Source organism: Mytilus galloprovincialis, chromosome 12 (genome assembly GCF_965363235.1).
Source record: "Mytilus galloprovincialis chromosome 12, xbMytGall1.hap1.1, whole genome shotgun sequence".
NCBI lineage: Eukaryota > Metazoa > Mollusca > Bivalvia > Mytilida > Mytilidae > Mytilus > Mytilus galloprovincialis.
The window spans coordinates 51,243,731-51,264,795 of record NC_134849.1 but is presented as its reverse complement, the minus strand read 5'-3'; the positions used below and the strand labels follow the sequence as shown (position 1 = coordinate 51,264,795).

At 33.7% G+C, this 21,065-nt stretch overlaps 2 long non-coding RNA genes across 2 annotated transcripts; both read right to left on the bottom strand.

Moving 5' to 3' along the window:
- Positions 1-5,897: 5,897 nt before the first annotated feature.
- Positions 5,898-8,090, bottom strand: LOC143054145 (uncharacterized). The gene is made up of 2 exons (XR_012971574.1): positions 7,913-8,090; positions 5,898-6,250 (listed from the first exon to the last, which is right to left on the bottom strand). It is a non-coding gene; the product is annotated as an uncharacterized LOC143054145 (long non-coding RNA).
- A 4,731-nt stretch (positions 8,091-12,821) lies between these two features.
- Positions 12,822-15,067, bottom strand: LOC143054154 (uncharacterized). The gene is made up of 2 exons (XR_012971577.1): positions 14,936-15,067; positions 12,822-13,475 (listed from the first exon to the last, which is right to left on the bottom strand). It is a non-coding gene; the product is annotated as an uncharacterized LOC143054154 (long non-coding RNA).
- Positions 15,068-21,065: the final 5,998 nt, after the last annotated feature.

Genomic DNA, 21,065 nt, shown 5'->3' with positions numbered 1-21,065 from the left:
CTTTAAAATTAGAAAGATCATATCATAAGGAACATGTGTACTAAGTTTCAAGTTGATTGGACTTCCAACTTCATCAAAAACTACCTTGACCAAAAACTTTAACCTGAAACATGCAATGTGCTTTTCTATGTTCAGTGGACCATGAAATTGGGGTCAAAAGTTTAATTTGGCTTTAAAATTAGAAAGATCATATCATAAGGAACATGTGTACTAAGTTTCAAGTTGATTGGACTTCAACTTCATCAAAAACTACCTTGACCAAAAACTTTAACCTGAAGCGGGACAGACAGACAGACGAACGAACGGACGCACAGACCAGAAAACAGAATGCCCCTCTACTATCGTAGGTGGGGCATAAAAATGTCTGCAAAAAAAAAGGGGGGTGGTAGTTTTCATTTTTTTTTCAAGTTTCTCAAATTCCAAATTTTTGAAATGTTAAAAGAAGAAATCTTTAATTGCACAATATTGCGCAATAGATCTAAGATCTTGACATTTGTTTTGTGTCAGAAATTTGATTGCAACCAAATTCAGAGCTGTATTGAGCTTGAATGTTGTGTCCATACTTGCCCCAACTGTTCAGGGTTTGACTCCTGCCGTTGTTTAAAGCTGCGCCCTGTGGAGGACCTGGTCTTTAATAAGATATAAGAAGATAAGGTATGAGTGCCAATGAGACAACTTTTCATCCAAGTGACAATTCATGAAAATAAACCAATTTAGGTCATAGAACGGCCTTCAACACGGCTTTGGCTCACACCAAACATCAAACTATAAAGGCCCCCACAAATTACTCGTGTAAAACCATTCAAATGGGAAAACCAACAGTCTATTCTATATAAAACTAGAGGCTCTAAAGAGCCTGTGTCGCTCACCTTGGTGTATGTGAATATTAAACAAAGGAAGCAGATGGATTCATGACAAAATTGTGTTTTGGTGATGGTGATGTGTTTGTACATCTTACTTTACTAAACAGTCTTGCTGCTTACAATTATCTCTATCTATAATGTCAGATTTGCTCTAAATGCTTTGGTTTTTGAGTTATAAGCCAAAAACTGCATTTTACCCCTATGTTCTATTTTTAGCCATGGCGGCCATCTTGGTTGGTTGGCCGGGTCACCGGACACATTTTTTAAACTAGATACCCCAATGATGATTGTGGCCAAGTTTGGTTTAATTTGGCTCAGTAGTTTCAGAGGAGAAGATTTTTGTAAAAGTTAATGACGACGGATGCCGGACGCAAATTGATGGGAAAAGCTCACTTGGCCCTTTGGGCAAGGTGAGCTAAAAATAAACACTTATGAACCACACCAACAAACGACAACTACTCAACATCAGATTCCTGACTTAGGGCCAGTACAAACAAATGCAGTAGGGTTTTAATGGTACCAAACCTGCATCCTTATCTGAAATAATACTGTGGATTCATTAATATTCATCAGATACCAATTTTCAAGGGTAACGGTAAACCACGTAATTGAATGTTTAACCAAATTACTATTTTTTTTAGGCCTGTATGGATACTTTGGCAAAACCACGAATTCAAAAATCCACAAACATGCACGTTTTCTTTAATCCACGAAAATAAATGAATCCACAGTAGTGTAACATCACATCATAGAAAATGGCTTAACTCAATCAATAGACGTAACACAAATGAACATACAAAGAAGGAATAAATTTAATCTATGATACAATGTAAATACATAATAATAATAAGGAATGAATAACTTAGAAATCTATGTGTCAAATATTTAATTACAATCCAAATTCAGGCCTGTAGTGTATCGCGCTTGAATATTCTGTCCATTTTTGCCCTTCACGGTTGGACCTCTGCTGTCATTTCCTGGGCGAAGCACATTTATCTTATGAGGACACAGTAAAACTGGTAAACAAATTCTGATGTTAGAATAAATAACAGAAAAAATTAAGCAAAATGACAGTGATCAGCATAAATAAAAGGACTGCTAGTAGTTATTGACATGCTAACTCTTGACCTTATTTTGATAGATAAAAGATGTCTTCAATTTTAATCCTTGTCCAGAAATATGATTTTTGACTGAGACTACTATAACACTGTTATGCTAGTCTTGTGTTTTGAGTACAACACACTTAAATACAATTTATCAAATAAGTTTTCTTAATTAAACGGTTTTATAGTAAAATTATGCACCAAATTTCAAATGAAATGGTTGTAAGCAATTGCAGGCATTCGTATGGCCTCCAACAATTAGTTTAACTGTACTTTGTAGCCTGCGCTGAAAGTATTCTCCAGTTGCTGATCTAGAAACTTTCATAAGGGGGCTCGTTGACAGAAAAGTTGTAGCCAGCTCCAGTCATGCTTCAGTGATTCCTTAAATAGTATACAAAAGGGCCTCCCTAAATCCGCCTCTATTAAGCTGGATGTATTTATTGGGACTTGACGAGATGATTAATTTTCTCATTGTTAACTATACATGTATATACAACGTTTCTGCAGTAAAGTATATAAACATGTATGTTCTATTAGTTCTGCTTAAATAGCAGATGAGTATAATGTATACATGTACCTTGGCATTGCACAGGGTAGTGTCGTCCTCAACACTTAAGAAATATTTGCAACTGGCCATAAAACAACAAACAATTAAAATTGATTTTTTATTGTGTGTCACGTCCTGAACTTGTTTTGTATACATTGTAAATAGTTATTGTTGTTATCTCTGTACTGATGTAATGCATTGGCTTTATAAGAATAAAGATATAACATGTATAAAATATTTGCAACTGGACGTTAAACAACTAACAAATGATTGCGTGTCGTCATGAACATGCATGAACTATTTGCAACTGGACATAAAAAACAAACAATCTTGTTTTGTTATTGTGTGTCGTCTTGAACCTGCATGAAATATTTGCAACTTGATGAATTATTTGCATCTTGACGTTAAAATAAAAAAAAATCTTGCGTTGATAGTGTGTGTCGTCCTGAAAATGCATGACATATTTGCAACCGGACATTAAACAAATAACAATTAAACCTGTGATGTTAGTTCATGTCATCCTAAATATGTATGAAATATTTGCAACTGGATGTTAAACCAACCATTCTTAAGTTAAAGTGTGTGTCGTCCTAGTATGTAAGAAATATTAGCAATTGAACATTAAACAACTAACAATTAATCTTGTGTTATTAGTGTGTGTCGTCCTTGACATGCATAACATATTTGCAACTGGACGTTAAAAAACTAACGATCTTGTGTCGTCCTTAATATGTATGACAATATTTGCAACTGGACATTTTACAACTAACAATTAATCTTGTGTGTAAGTGTGTGTCGTCCTGAACATGAATGAAATATTTGCAACTGGAAGAAAAACAATCAATTGATATTGTGTTGTCAGTATGTGTCACGTCCTAAACATGTATGAAATATTTGCAACTGGACGTTTAACAACTAACAATTAATCTTGTGTTGTAAGTGTGTGTCACATCCTCAACATGTATGAAATATTTGCAACTGGACGAAAAACAAAAAAAACAATTAAGATCGTGTTGTAAGTGTGTCATGTCCTGAATATGTATAAAAAATATTTGCAACTGGACGTTAAACAACTAACAATTAATCGTGTGATGTTAGTGTGTGTCGTCCTGAACATGTATCAAATATTTGCAACTAGATAAAAAAACAACAAACAATTAATATTGTTTTGTTATTGTGTGTCACGTCCTGAACATGTATGAAATATTTGCAATTTGACGTTAAACAACTAACAATTAATCTTGTGTTGTTAGTGTGTGTAGTCCTGAACATGCATAAAATATTTGCAACTGGACGTTAAAAAACTAACAATTAATCGTGTGTCGTCTTGAATATGCATGAAATATTTGCAACTGGACCTATAACAACTAACAATTAGTATTGTGTGTGTGTCGTCCTGAACATGTATGAAATATTTGCAACTGAACAAAAAACAACTAAGATCATGTTGTAAGTTTGTCATGTCCTGAATATGTATGAAATATTTGCAACTGGACGTTAAACATTTAGCAATTAATCTTGTGTTGTTATTGTGTGTCATCCTGAACATTTAATTATTGTGTGTCGTCTGAACATGTATGAAATATAAAAAACAATTAATATCGTGTTGTAAGTGTGTCATGTCCTGAATATGTATGGAATATTTGAAACTGGACGTTAAACAACTAGCAATTAATCTTGTGTTGTAAGTGTGTGTCACATCCTGAACATGTATAAAATATTTGCAACTGGACGAAAAACAATAAACACTTAAGATCGTGGTGTAAGTGTGTCATGTCCTGAACATGTATGAAATATTTGCAACTGTACGATAAACAACTTACAATGGATCGTGTGTTGTTAGTGTGCGTCATCCTGAACATGTATCAAATATTTGCAATTTGACGTTAATCAACTAACAAAAAAAATATTGTGTTAGTGTGTGTCGTCCTGAACATGCATGACATATTTGCAACTGGACATAAAACAACAAACAATTAATCTTCAGTTGTTAGTGTTTGCCGTCCAGAACATGCATGAAATATATGCAACTTGATGAAATATTTGCATATTGATGTTAAACTAACAATTAATCTTGTGTTGTTAGTGGGTGTCGTCCTGAGAATGCATGAAATATTTGCAACTGGACAATAAACAAATAACAATTAATCCTGTGTCGTATTAAATATTGAAATATTAGCAACTGGATGTTAGTGCTGTCCTAAACATGCACGAAATATTTGCGAATGGACGTTAAAAAAACAAACAATCTTGTATTGTCCTGAATATGTGTGAAATATTTGCAACTGGACGTTAAACAACTTGCAATTAATCTTGGGTTGTCATTGGGTGTTTTCTGGCATATTTGCAACTGGACGTTAAACAACAAACATTTAATCTTGTGTTGTTAGCATGTGTCGTCCTGAACATGTAGGAAATATTAGCAACTGAATGTTAAACAACTAACAATTAATCTTGTGTTGTTGGGTCCAGTGGCTGTCTTGTTGATGTATACTCAACATCTCTTTTATATATATACTTAAAAATAATCGAACCAGTTTTAATGTAAAAAATATCTATATTAATATGGCACACATCTGAGTAATGGTGCATTTCAATATTGCACAAACGGTGATTTACATATAAAAATAAATTACAAAATTTTAAAATTTACAAATATACTTAATATTTTACATATTTAGCACCACTTTATTTTTATCGTCCGAATTTGCAACATGGTCAATTTTTATGCCGTCCCAATAAGTGCCATCTCCCGGTTGTTTTAAACACTGTGTCATTGGAAAAATAAAATTCAACAACCAATGTTTTCCAAATACACTTTCAAAATTTGTGAAAAAGAAATTGTTGTTTTTGATTGGGATGTGGGAAGTTAGTTCGTGTGCAGTTTTCCCAAGAAAACACATCAACGTTTGAGAATTGACCACAATACAACCGAAACCGCCGAAAAACAGCTGAGGATAAGCTTGGAATATCAGAATAAGTATATGAACCTCTATATTTTCGTAACCGAACAGCCAACGGTAGAAGGCGATCGGAGGAAATAAGCTAGTCCATGAATATGCTGTTGGCCAGTAAAATAGATATAAATACCAGGCATTACACGCAAACGCCCCAAGTCCACAAAGTATGGCGTAAAATCCTAAAACGAAAAAGTATCTTTGATTGTAGAATCCAATGCAATTTCCTACCATAAAGCAATGGTGGTCTCGTTTTAAAATACACTTTTTGCATATTTTACAATGATGCGCTCGCGGAGGTGTGTCCATGTTGCATATGTCACAAAATCCCCATGGCATTTCTCCATCATCACGTGATACAGTGACTCCATTCGAAACATGTCCATTAGTCTGTGCATGCGGGTCCTCATACGGTTTTATTTTCGAAGAGGAAGGTCGTGGTTTCACATCCGAATCAGTTAATAAACATAAGAAATAGTTCAGCAGCCCTTCCACGCAACAAAAACATACAAAAAGTTGCAAACATATTTGTGTTTCATCTGTATAGTCTTCAAACAACCGTGGAATTATATAAAATAAAAACAGATAAAGCTGTGATGGACATTGGAGAGCTAAGAGAACCTTAGGAAATGACTGAGCGAGATCTCGTTCACTTTGCTTTACTTCACGTTTATGTATCCATTTGTTTTTAATTTCTTCTTTAAATGTTTGAAACGTGTATTTATCTTCTTCTTTAGTCTGTTGTTGTGGAATATTGACTCTGACGGTCGCCATGTTAATCTAAAAAAGACCGTTTAAGAATATTATTGTACAGTTTGGACAATTGTACATCTAATATGAAAATAAAATGATATATACTAGTTAACATAAGTGAATATAATTAATCTTTCTTTTTTTACCAAAAGTCGTATTGCGAAGTATTGGTACTTGATCTATGATTGTAAAACGTTAGTTAAAATGGTTTACTCCTAGTGAGAAGCGTTACCCCTTCATCCTAATTGGAATTAACACTGTCGTTCGCACTGAGAAGTTTACATTTTCGGTAACTCTTTTGCGTATATCCGTGATGAAACAGTTTTAAAATACAATAATAGTATGAAAACTTGTGATCTGTAGAATTTCGTTTTGAACAGTAACGTGGACGATTTTATTCATTTTTCAAAAAGAATTGGGATTTAAAACTATCACTTCGCTTTCCAATGTCATCGAGGTAGAATTTTTAATTACAAATTGTGAACTGCAAATGATTTTAAATTTGTAAAAATCCCCACATTGTACCATTAAAACAACCAGATTAAAACACAAATATTTACAAGCAATACCACAGAAATAATCAAACTATGCCACAATGAAAGTTCTTTTGTCAAATGGCAAAACTCTAAACTAATTGACAAACTAGCCTCTCTTTTAAAGATATATTCAATTATGTGTTGCCCGACATTTTTATTTTATACCGTTGCACTTTGTACAAGTGTCTGCATGAATGTATTGAAAAAAAATCTTGAACTTTAAACAAGCTTTACAATATTTGATCTACGGTTAATGCTAAATGTAAACAAATTTGAACACGTTACCTTAATTAACGGTCGTTTTAGTGAGTAAATTAATACATCATTCTTATTTATGAACCAATTTGATTGAAATACAGATCGAATGGATTCTGGTAAGTGCAAAGGGATCTGTATTTTAATTAAATTAATTTGAAGACCATTTAACTAGGGATGAGAGATCTCTGTTCTAGAAGCTTTGTATGTATAAACTTAAGCAGCGACGTGGACGATTTTATTCATTTTTCATAAATAATTTGGGCATAAAAGAGTATTTTTTCGCTTACCAAAGTCATCAGCTAGAATTTTGATTAAAAAATTGTGAACTGCCAAATTTTTATTAAATTTTGTAATTGATCATTCAAAAGCCGGTATATAGATTTTTGTTGCTGACAACAATACAAAAAAGTAGGACCTGGCCGGACAATCATTGATTTTTAGGAAGAGGGTGCAGGAGGATACAGGAATTCCTGCAGATTGTTAACTATAAAAAACGTTATCTTTCATAAATGTTCAACGCTCCGAAAAGGTGAATATATACATGTAGCAGTCAAGTCAAAACAGTGTCATGATTCGGAACAATAGCACCGTATATGTGTATATAGCTTTTTTGTATACACATCGAGTAATCAGCTTTGATTTTGATGAAGATATTGTCAAAAAGGTTGCCTCTTTTTATATATATATTAGCTATACTACCGGTCTTTCTAACCGGTATATATATACTCCCCCCCCCTTTCCAGACACACTCGAGGACACGTGAAGATTATCTTACAGAGAGAAACATATTTGTTTGTGTCAAACGATTATTTAACTGTGTGTTGGATATATTAACATGTGGCTATAATACACGTCAATTCCTATGTTTGATAGTAAAAAAGAACAAAATATTTACCTACAGTTATTCTCCACGTTTATCGATGTTGTTAATAATTTTTCATGGCCAATGAATTCCACCCGATTGTAAACATTCAATTGATCCCGGGTATTCCTGTGATTGTTGTTCTTAGCAACCAGGTAAATACTTGCATGGTACATGTGATTACTTGATTTTCTTAAATATCTTAAGAAATAAAAAAATAAAAACTTGTATAGAAAAAACTGACACATAATTACCTAATTAGTTTTTGAGTGAAAAGTACAACAGTGGTAATAAAATTAAGGTTCAGATCCCCTTTTAATTACGGTTTCTGACTTAATTTACTCTATGTAGTCTATAATTTTTTTTGCATGTTTTTTTTCAATTTATAATTTAAAATTTTATAACTTTTATTGCAGCTCCAATTTGAACACTAACTGTTTATAATCAATTAAAATATGATAGAAAATGTGTTTTTTTTTAAGCCGAAAAAAAAATCCAAAAACAATCATACAACCATGACAATACATTACCAGATTTTTCCCAAACACCTTCCAAAACTTTTATGCATGCATAAGATAATTAAACGGGATATCGAATTAAATGTAAAAAAGTTTAAGGTCTTTAATATTTTAAGTGATCGTTGTGATGGCGGGGATCGCGAGGGAAAATAGAATATGTACATTATGTAATGAGGGAATAGGGGATGAGTTTCATATATTGTTTACCTGTAAAAATGCTGATGTTTCTGCTCTTAGATCAAAGTTTATACCAAATTACTATGTAATGAATCCAAGCAAGCACAAATTCACTGGCTTGTTGTCTATATGTAACGTACAAATTCAAAGGAAATTATCAATTTTCGTGAAGAAAATCATAAAATACTTAATCTAATTATACCAATTGTCTTTTAAAATATACTATGTATTTGTGTTTCGTTTGTCCTGTCTCGCTATGTATTATCTTAATATGTTTGTGTATATTGTCCTCTTGTACATAAGTATGTGTCTGAGGTTATGAATAAAATCTTGAAAATCTTGTGTATAAATGCAAATGGTAAAATGTTTGTTTTTTGTCAAGCTATATCAAACTTATCTAACGGCCATTGACCATTTTTTTCGTTAAGAGTTGATAGAATTTTCTATAATTTTAAAGTGATTTGTCCCAAAAGTATAGTTAACTTCATCGTAAAATGGTTATTACGAAAACACGACGGGATTATTTGCATTTGCATTTAGTGTTCTAAAAAAGGCACCACAAAGTAGCTGTTTTCTCAAGCCATCTTAAAATTATCGATCAGTGTATCATGCTTTAATATTATTAAACAAACAGGAAACTAAGTCTACCGGATCTATATATACAGAACTCGGCATTTACAGTTCATCATATATTTTTTCTCCGAAAAGAAAATGAAAGTTATTGTAATTTCGAATCAATTTTCCAATGGTATGTGTTAAGGTATGAAAAGTTCGTGTCTAAATCAGCGGTACATTGCCTTTATGTTTGAATTATTATTATGTATTGATTGGTCAATGAGTGTCCAGTGGAAAGTTTTTCACGAATTATCCGCCGATCGATTCCGATCTAAATATAGATTATTTGAAATCTTTATCCGAATAATACGAAACGCAACAGGTTGCTTCTGACCCGTTAACAATGCATGGTTAAAGAATTTTTGAAAATGTTCTCTTTCGAGATACAAGTTTATTGTCCCAATCTATTTGATCCATTGTTGTCTTGTCTTCAAGAATAATCAACAACGAATGTTTCCAAACGGTAATTTTTCGAATGATTACTGTGAATGAGTCTTTATTCTGAAAGGGCGTTGCTGCGTCTTCCTAGATAAATTTATTATATACAGCCAAACAGATCATCGTCATAATTAAGCAATGTCATATTAAGCAATGTCGGACATGTCAGGATGACTTTTAAATTTCCCCTGAAATAAAGATTTGCCCAAATATCAGGGCGATTCAAATTTTTACTACCGTTACGATGTAATAAATAAATTATTTCTTGAAAATTTATATTGCGCTTTGTTATACTTCTTTGTTGATATAAATGTCCAGCTGTGACGTATACATTCAATGACGTTTACGGAGTTGTTTTCCATCACTAACTAAGCAGAGAAGATGGGCTGCGTATATTCCAAAACACATAACGTAGATAACCCATACCAGAGGAACGGAAACCAGACATCAGATCACAACAATCTGTGGAGAACACTGCATGATTTTATTGTACAGAACGATACCAAATCATGTCTCAAACTAATAAACAGCCAGCGACTCGATTTGAATATCCTCCATAAAGATTGTTCCAGCTTTGAAGATGAATCAGAAGAGTATATATCAAGGACTCTTCAGTTGTCTCCATTACATCTGGCCTGCCTATTGAGGAGGGCAAAGTTAGTGGAAATGTTCTGCAAATATGGCTCAGACGTCAATATCAGAGACAAATTTGGAAGAACTTCAATTAACATTTGTATACAGTATTGGCCTAGAACACATCCAGGCGAAATTAATGCAGAAGATGGCATTGCTCTCCATTTTAGAAATACAATGAAAGCATTGCGTGATTGTTCAGAAAAATGTCTCAATGTTTTGCTTCGTTATGGCGCAGATCCATGTGAGGAAATAGACATTTTTGGAAACACTCTTCTACATTTTTGTGCACAGAAAGGTTTGCAGGAACCATTTTTAATTTTAAAAGAAGCAGGATCAGATATAGAATATCGCAACACATATGGAATGACGCCGCTTCTCTTTGGTGCAACATTTGGTCCAGAAAACATGACAGACTATTTGATTAGCCTAGGATGTAATAAAAAGTCTAGAGACACATTTGAGAACGGACTTATTCATTGTCTTGTACAGAATCAACAGGTATCTGAAAAATTTATTGAATCTTTTACTGATGAAATATCAACAGACGACACAAATGCATGTGGTAAAACTGCCCTGATGTTTGCAGCACAGATTGGTAACGGATACAAAATTGCCATGCTTCTCAGAAAAGGAGCTGATGCCTCATTAAAGGACGTCAATGGGAAATTAGCTTTGTTTTATTTCTTGGATAACAACGAACCGGTTCATTGCCTCATAGGATATCATTCCCTACTGGTGTATACGCCACAAATTTGTGTTTATGACAATCTAGGACTTATTGCATTAAAACTGACGAGAGATCACTTGCTACACGTGAGAAAAATCTTGGAAGCAGAATCGTTGACACCAACGTCTCTATATCGCTTATGTATGTACAAAATGTATTACCTCGTTATACAAAAACAAGGATCAGAAGAAATAATAAAAATCATTATATCAAACTGTCCAAACAGACTAATGGCAGATATTATAACGTTTAGAAAATTTATGTCACAATACTGGAGTTCTATATGGTCTGGTATTGAGATGGAATGTATTTCATAATATAAACGCGTTTTTTTTCCAAAGGTTGTAAAATTGTTAAACTGAGCGATTTGATATTTCTTCTGACTTCATACTATTACTATTCGTCAAAATTTTAGAGTAATGGAGTTCATCGCCCACAACTTTCTAAATACAAACCGGAAGGTCTAGTTTACATTCTCGCCAAATTGAAAGCTCTTTATTGCATGAAATCAGTGCTACACATAAGGAAGGGAAATAACTCGCATCGTTATTATCTTAGACTCAAATACTGCAAATGTTCTCTATTGTGTATACTCTTGCTATACTTTTTTTTTTTTGTAAATTTGTTACAAGATATAAATATTGACATCAAACTTATTGAGGAAACTAAAACTTTAAAACAGACTAAAATGTTAAAACCCCAATTAAAAAAAAGGGTTATATTAACTATTATCAAACTCTTATTAATGATAAAATAAATAGCTTAAACGAAAATAATATACTATGTCTATATAAATTTCGTAAATCTAATATAAATAACCAAATGAAATACTACCTATCGCATCCAGTAAAGAAACAAGAAAAATGTTAACCAAATTTAGAATAAGCGATCATAAACTGGACGATATACCAAAATACCACGAAATGAATGCAAATGTAAAATATGTAATATCTTAGACTTAGACGATGAATTCCATTTTTTCTTTAACTGTAAAATTGATAAAAATAAAAGAGAAATCTTTCTAAAATATTACATACAAAAATATGTAAATTTTAATACACTTAATTTTACTGATAAACTCGTGATTATACTAAATCCATAAACACCAAATGATGTAAAAGCAGTGGTTTCTTTTATTAAAGAGTCATTAGAACTTTATCTTATCTCTTATAATATTGTCGAGCTTTCATTATGTTTGATCATGTTTGTTTTGTCAATGTATTGGCCATAACAAAATTGGTTTTTGTCTGTTTTTCAAGAATTATTATTATATATATATGCATGTTAGACTCGGATCGACGTCCGTTCCTCAAAAACGACATCAAAATTAAATTAAAGACCCACATAAATACAACTCATTAAACTATAAAACCATTCTTTTATATTTTATTTAGGCAATTTGTGTTCATAATTACTGTTGTAATCGACTTTAATACCCTCCCATTTAAACCCATCGTCTCTTTGCTTGAACAGAATTGTCATCGGAAATAAAAAGTTCAGCGCCCAGAAATCTCCAAATACAGACCGGAAGTTCTGGTTTATACTGTTTTTGCATTTTACTCTTACTCTTTTCGAAAATTCAAACATTGTAACTCCCTTAATAACTAATGTCAACTGTGATGTGAAATATATGATGCCGAATACGCCGTATAAAATTTCATTATATAACTGCAATAAAAGTAAAATGGTGTTGATGTTCAAATCCTCTGCTCCATAACACCACCGGAATATGGCGAGTGGTGGAAAAAAGTTTGTCCATGAGTATGCAGTCGGCCAGTAAAAGTATTGTAAATATTTGATGGTGGAATAAAAACTAATACATCCTAGAAGCGAAGCATATAAATTTAGAACGAAAAAATATCTTTGGTTTTTGAATCCGATACACGTGCCTACAAAGTAACAATGATGGTCGTGTTTCAATATGCACGTTCTGCAAACATAGCAATGGTGAGCACGTGGCGGAATATAAAAATCACACTCGTCACAGTATTTCCATGGTAACCCAGACTCATCTTGTGGACAGTTCATGAGATGTTTGGCGTTTCCGTTCGTTAGAGGTTGGTTTGCGTTGTAAGATTCAAAGTATTCTGGGGGATTTTCCCATCTTTCTTTCATTTGCACTGTTGGGTTGTCACGAGTTTTTATAATATTTGTAGAGTAAAATAACGTACAAAAATAGTTCATTAAAGTTTGCACGACCAGGAACATAAACATTAGTTTTAACCAGTACTGAGTCCATGAATCGTATTCTTCAAAAAGTCTGGGAATAATAAAGCACAGAAACATATACGGTTGTGTCAAAGTCTGGAATGCAATGGATATGTAGGCGTATCTTGCCATTCTTCCAGCATCTTTTAAGGCAACTTCTCGTCTGTCGCTGTATTTTTTCCGGAACTTTTCCATAAGTGTCATTTCTTTCCATGATTTTTCTGGTTCCTCTTCTTGTTTGTTGATATTTACTCGAATCGTTGCCATTTTAGGTTATCTGTAGAAAAAGAAACAAAGGTCTGATAAATCAAGTGTCACAATGTTGTAAGCTTGGTCTGATCGCCTTATTTTTTGTTAGTCTCCTATTATATATAACTACTTTGGTCATTAAACGTTCCGCGTATGAGATAGTGTAAAATTCGAACGCATTGAGCCAAACTTTAACTGGTTGAAATGACCCTTTTTATATCGACAAGCAACTCCTGTATACAAAACAGTTTTACGGTGATCGAACGACATCCAGATACTTTTGAATAGATCCAGATCGTCGGTGTATTGCCATCGCGCACATTACTACTATATTTGCGCATACAAATAATGTTTATTGAGAAATTGTTTAATAGAGAAACATACGTTTATTCCAAAATGCTCTAAAACATGGTAGCTTGTACTTATAATAAGTATACATACAATAACGTCAAATTAAGATTGTTAGTATAAATAATGGCTATGCTGACCGAAGACCCTCTATACCTAAATCAGTAGGACAGAATTGTTAATATATCTGAGTTATCGTTGCATTGGCGGATCCTGGATTATCAAAATGTGGGAAACGTGTGGGTGTATCCAAGAGGAACTTTTGCATATAAAAAGACAGCTTGAACAAAAGATTAACACATAGATGTGTGTACTTAAGAAACGAGGTAGCCGTACAAGAGTTTCCAGAACACTTCGACACCCCTCCTTTTTGTGATTACGGTTTGTCAACTGAGATTTCGACAAGTCACTGTTATTGGAGAGTTTTTAGATGTGGGTAACTGGATTGATATCATGAAATTATGAAAGAAATTGTGTTTGTTCGTAACATACGGGCGCATCTCCCACCCACCCCCTGGAACCACCACTGACCGTATAGTCGAAAATAAAAGAACTCGTCATATAAAACAATTCAATAGAGGAAAGTTACGGCCTAATTTACAACAAACAATTTACGAATATGACAGACGTGAACCAATGACAACTACTGAACAGCCTCCTGACTTGGGATAGGTTCATAAAGAATATGGCGAGGTTAAACATGTTACAGATCGCCCGACCCTCGCCCGAATCGGGGACAGTGGTATTAAACAACAAAAATAATATTTTTTATCATCTGCTCGATACAAAGAAAAATATCAAGCAAAACACCGAAGGACGTGGCAGGGTATCATATCCACCACTCTCAGTTCCTAGCAACAAAAGGTACACTATCCGGCTGTTTTTATATTGCACAGATACCTGATAGTGTACCCGATAGGTTTGTTTTGCAATATTATAGTAAACTTGCAGTGAAAAAATAATGGAATGGGACACATATATAGAAGACTATCTACCTACAATTGTACAGAAACACGAGGGGGATTCAAATGATACATTGTCGATTAATAACCCCTTGTCACGGCCGGATAATTCGGGTATAATGTGTATTTTGTGGTATAACTACTTTATGTGCTATTAATTTACATTGATCAAACTTACCTTGAGTGGAATAACTTTTGTGCTTTCAATTCAAAAGATACATAAATTTATATTTTCCTGTGGAATTTTCACTAGTAGCATGTATCAACGTATTTAAAATTAAATAGCACCAGATTTTACACCGGTAATAAATATTACCTGTCAAAGTAATTGACCAATGGTCAACAATGGCATAATTAATTGACCGATATAACTCGATTCTGTTTAATTATTGACGACCAACTTGTTATGACAAATACATAAGCTTACAAATAATTAAAAAAAACTTTGTGTATGCTTGACTGGTCATGAAAAGTTTAGATATTTGGTTATTCACTCAGAATTGATTTTAAAAATGTATAGCATTGAATTGATTGACGAAAAAGTGACATGTTACAACAACTTTGTTCGTTTTAATAACTTCTTTATGAAAGTTCAATAAACATGTAACGCACGATAAATATTTATCTTTTACGACGAGAAAGATTACTCAATTTAGCGAATAGAATAATTTGACATCGATAAAAGTGAAATGTATTTGTGCAAGTTTATTCCTTTTTTTATATATTCAAAGTAGCATATATTTATATTTCATACAGTATTACTTCTAAATAGAAGTGGATGACTTTGGCTTTTTATGGGCATAAAATTTAACCATCACAAAACTTTATAAGCTACTAATGACCATAACCCTTTTGTTTTAATCCAGAGGCTAATATTTAAAAAAAAAACACAAGTTGTCTTGTAAGGTTCATTCAGGGACTAATATACACATTTTATGTTCCGGGATCACATTATAAATTTATAATATTGATTTAGTCCAGGCAGGTATGCATTGTTTACCTGGTAGTGAAGGAATATAAATATAAATAGAACTGATCACTGAAATGTTTTAACGAGTCATGTTCGAACTTTTCAAAAGAAAGCTTTATTTTGAACTGATTTGTATGTAAGTATTATAACGTAAAGTAGCTTAAACTTGTTATTGTTATACCTCCTCAGGACACTGGACACACACACTTTTAATGATCAATATTAAAATCCAATATACTATTTATATATACATAAAGTCTGATATAGCTTCCTTTAAATTGCCAGCGAGCCGATCTGGCTATGTCAAGTCACGTTTGGTGTCTTTCAAACAAGCTTAAATGATCTTAAATTAGCACGTATCCCCTTTTATTATGTTCCTTCTGGGACTACTATACTGTTTACATATTATATCCCTGGTTTCCTGTTATAATAATTTAACATATTTTTTCGGCTTATTTTTCGATTTTTTAGCCGGCGATCGTAATTTACTATCTATGTAAAGTCGGGGGCGGATCCACTGAGTCATTTTTAAAAGACCAACTATATGTCCCCATTCAAATGCATTTTTACTTCCCATTCATCCATGCTCAGACCCCAACCCCCTTTTTACAGGATACACTGGTTGAGTAAAAAAGTTAAGATACAAGGATTATATATGCATTTAATGTGTTTCCTCCTCACTCTGATAAAACCTTATGTTATTTTCACTAATGTATCCAAATACATCAAAGTTGATATCTTAAACATGGCAATTAAAGTGAATTATGTTGTTAAAGAATGGCACATTATGATAACCATGCACCCCCCTTTTCGATACACTATATGGACAATTTGGATTCTGGTTTTGTCTTCTTGTAGTGCTGCAAATTGTGACACTCCAACAAGCAGCAATTAAAAAAAAATCCCAAAATTTAAACAAATTTCCCAAGTATATCCAAGCATCTTATCTTCGTATTTTACAGTTTTTTTATAATATGAATATCGTGTTAGAGCTATTTTCCAAATGCTTGTAGTTTAAATGTTTGGTTAGCTTGCTTGCTTTGTTTGCATTGGTGTTTGCCAAGCATTGTACAATTGTGTAATTAAGTTTGACATCTGCAATCAAAGCATGGATATATCCGGGCTTCAGCTTGTTTACATTATACTTTTGATGTTAAGTATTCTGTATTCAAGCCAAATCTCTGCCTATCTATTATTGTTCAGAGTTTATATGACAATACATATTTGAATTAATCGCAGATGTCAATCATAGATAAAACGCTTGAGCAAACATTTAAACCAACAAAGAAAACATGCCAACCAAACTTTTAAGCCACACACATCAGAAAATTATAGCTCTTAGTCTAATTTGTAACCAATTAAAAATCGTTTCAATTTCAAATATTGCCACCAAAACGTGAATGACGAACAGTGGCGGATCCAGGGGGGGGGGGGGGTTCCGGGGGTGCGCACCCCCCTTTATTTTTGCCGATCAATGCATTTGTATCGGGACATATGTTTTGCACCCCCCTGCACCCCCCCTTTTGCCCTGGGTTAGCACCCCCCCTTTCGAAAATTCCTGCATCCGCCCCTGACGAACGTGCTGTTGCCACACTAGATTTCAGCAATGTTTTGTAAGCAGTCTTTGCATTGTTTTTATTCCTAAAAAATATGAAAAAAAGGCAATATTTAATTCCAAAAATGAGAAGTCTTATTTATTCAAGATTTTCCACCAGAGAACGAATGACGTAAATGCTATAGCTAAGGGTCCTCATACGACCTTTAATGAGCAAAATCCATACTAAATAGCAAGCAATAAAGTCTTCGATATGATAAATGTAAAACAATCCAAACCCGAAAACTAACGTTCTGATTGATGCAGAAAAACAAAAAAAACCAAATTATTTGATATAAAGCAACTAACGACAACCACTGAATTATAGGAGTTTGACTTACTTACAAACAATGCAGCGGAGTTTAACATGTTCGCGCACCCTAACCTATAGGAAAGCTGGTGTAACAGCAAAAAACAGTCCACGGACCCCACTTTTCACTTGCGAATAAACGCAAGTGGATAAGTGGGAGCTGATTTTAATCAGAATGAGAAAAACATTAGAATACACTATTAAAATCAATTGACGATTGTCGCTAAAAATCTTAAATCTTCAATATTCTTGACGATCAAATTTTAAATATGTTTATCGTTATTTTCCTTTGCAGACCTTGACAAATGGCGACAGTAAGAATAAATATTGACAAACACGAGGAACAATCAGATAAAGCATGGAACGACATGACGCTCATGGAAAAATGGCGACATCGATACAACGACCAAGAACGCTCAATTCAATCTGCAAACGCAGCAAAACAATATGCTCGCCTCACATTTGCATTCCAGTCAACTACACAGCTTTATGTGTTTTTGTGTTTTGTCATCCCAAGACTTTTTGATGATTTTGATGAATGGACCCGATATTGGTTAAAAGTTTTTACAGTTTTTGTCTGTGTCGAATGGTTCATGAATTATTTTTGTACGATATTTTATAGTACGAATATAACAAAGACACGTGACAACCCGACAATTGAAACTAAAGAAAGATGGAATAATCCACCAGAATATTTCGAGTCATTTCTTGCAGACGGAGCACGTTCAAATGGTCACCCACAAATGATGAACAATCCACGCGATGATGGTGGAATTTCCTGGAATTACTGCAAGGATTGTGAAATACATATACCTCCACGGGCATATCACTGTAATATATGTAGAACTTGCATTCTGAAACGTGACCACCATTGCTATTTTGTGGGAACTTGTATAGGATTTAGAAATCAACGATACTTCTACGTATTATCATTTTATTCAATAATTATAGGAGCAGTCGCATTTCACTTTACATGGATTTATTTAGAAACTTTTTATTGGCCAGTAGCATATTCATGGACGAATTATTTACCGCCGATTACAGTATATCGTTGGGTTCTAGGATCGGAGGATCTAAATTTCCATATCGTTTTGCTAATAGTTCATTTATACATTGAGTTTATTTGTGGACTACTCGGTATAGTCTACTGTACTGCTCAGACCGTTCTAGTGTTCAAAGGAATAACGATGTTCGAATTCGCCAAACAGGTCAAGGTTAAGTGCAATAATAGTGTAAATCAAAACTTCCGGTCTGTGTTCGGGGACTTCTGGGCTTTGAATTTCATATTTCCAATGACTATTTTATTTAAACAAAGAGACGATGGATATAAATGGGAGGGTGTTAAAATAAATCACTATTCAAATTATAAGAAAAAGGTGTACAACTACTAATTAAATGTTAATTGATAATACTTGTTTTAAACTTTATATTTTATCAAACTGGGAACATGTATTTCCACCGCTCTCCCCTGTAGCTACGTTGGCTTCTTCTTCTTATTTTGAACACAATTATTTCCTGCAGTTTGCGTGGTAGAATGTTAGTTTTCATCCTGTCTTAGGAAGTATTATTAGGGCCCCGCCTTTAGGCGGGTCGCCCTATAGTGATCAGTCTGTCCGTCCGTCCGTCCGTCCGTAACACTTTAACTTTGTGTCCGCTCTATATCTAGAGAACCATTATGATGTCATACTTAATACTTTACATGTTTATTAACCACCACCAGAGGGCGTGTCATGATGTATGTACAACTTCCTAGGTCAAAGGTCAAGGTAAAAAAAACTTTGGTTTCAGTTGACAACCCTGTGTCCTGTGGTGAAGATCGTGTCCGCTCTATATCTTGAGAACCGTTATGATTTCAAAATTTATACTTGACATCCATTTTAACCAACACCAGAGGGTGTGTCATGATGTATGTACAACTTCCTAGGTCAAAGGTCAAGGTCAAAAACTTTGGTTTCAGTTGACAACCCCGTGTCCTGTGGTGAAGACCGTGTCCGCTCCATATCTAGATAACCGTTATGATTTTATACTTAATACTTAACATGTTTATTAACCAACACCAGAGGGTGTGTCATGATGTATGTGCAACTTCCTAGGTCAAAGGTCTGTCTGTCTGTTGGTCTGTCCATCGCTACCAAATTTGATCCACACTATATTTTGAGATGACAGCTGTTATTATTTCATACTTTATACCTGACAAACATTTTCAACTTAACATATATATTAACCAACACCAGAGAATGTGTCATAATGTATGCATCCTAGGTCAAAGGTCAGTCCGTCGGTCTGTCCATCCGTTCGTTGTTCTTAACAAATTGTGTCCGCTCTACCTCTCGAGAACCGTTATTATTTCATACTTTATACTTGACCGTCTGTCTGTCGGTTTGTACATGACACCAGAGTGTGTGTGACAAATAATGCTTCTTATTCCATATTAATAAAACTTTAGTAGGTTTTTCTATATGAATGGGATTTTGAATAAATAAGCATATTCACCTGCGGAAAAAGGATATTCACCGCGCATAACGTCGCGTGCTTTTACCTGCACTATTTTGGTAAAAAAACGATTGATGTACAATTGGTTTTGGTTAATAATTGCCATTACATACATTTCTCTCGGAATATGGAATAAAACAATTACTGTCTTTTGTTTCGGTAAATATGTGGTTTAATTGACTTTTGAAAAACTGATATTCACTTCGGCCGTTGGCCTCAGTGAATATCAGTTTTTCAAAAGTCAACAAAACTACACATTTACCTCATCAAAAGACTGTAATTGTATAATATCAGATTATCCATACAACTTATTTACCCCACGTTATTGACAGCGGGGCCCACAAAGATGGCTCCCATCTCAATGGTATCTAGTTTATTTCCAAATCTATCCAAGCAGGATTCGTATTTCCAAAATCTCCCGGTTCCTTAGAAAATCAAATGGTTGCCTCCTTTATATCCTGCGGTTATTCTTTGATTCGGTATTGTTGGTAATTATTTCTTCTGTGCTTGTGGTGTACTATCTACCAAATCGTTATTATATTGTTTTAACTGTTATGCATATTTGAAGATATTTTGATTTAATGAAATTTTGTTGGTCCAGTGATCGATATTTGAAATTTGTTGTGATTCACGAAAAGCAGGTTGTTCACCATCGAATGTGGAGACCAGGTGTTTGTCTTGTGTCTTATCTTTATATTATATGTTCTTTAATAGTAAGACAATGGAAAATAATACGTTATTGACATATCTTTCATAGTGTTTGTTTAATTTATTCACATCTCGATTAGTCAGAATATTATGCGGTTTGCCACAGTGCACAGCCACATTTTCATATTTGAAGACTGTAAATAGGGTTCTCTTTTAGAAAAGAAAGGATATGTGAGTATCCATTTATGTAAAATAACAGAACATGTTCGGCAAAACACAAAAATCAAAGGAAC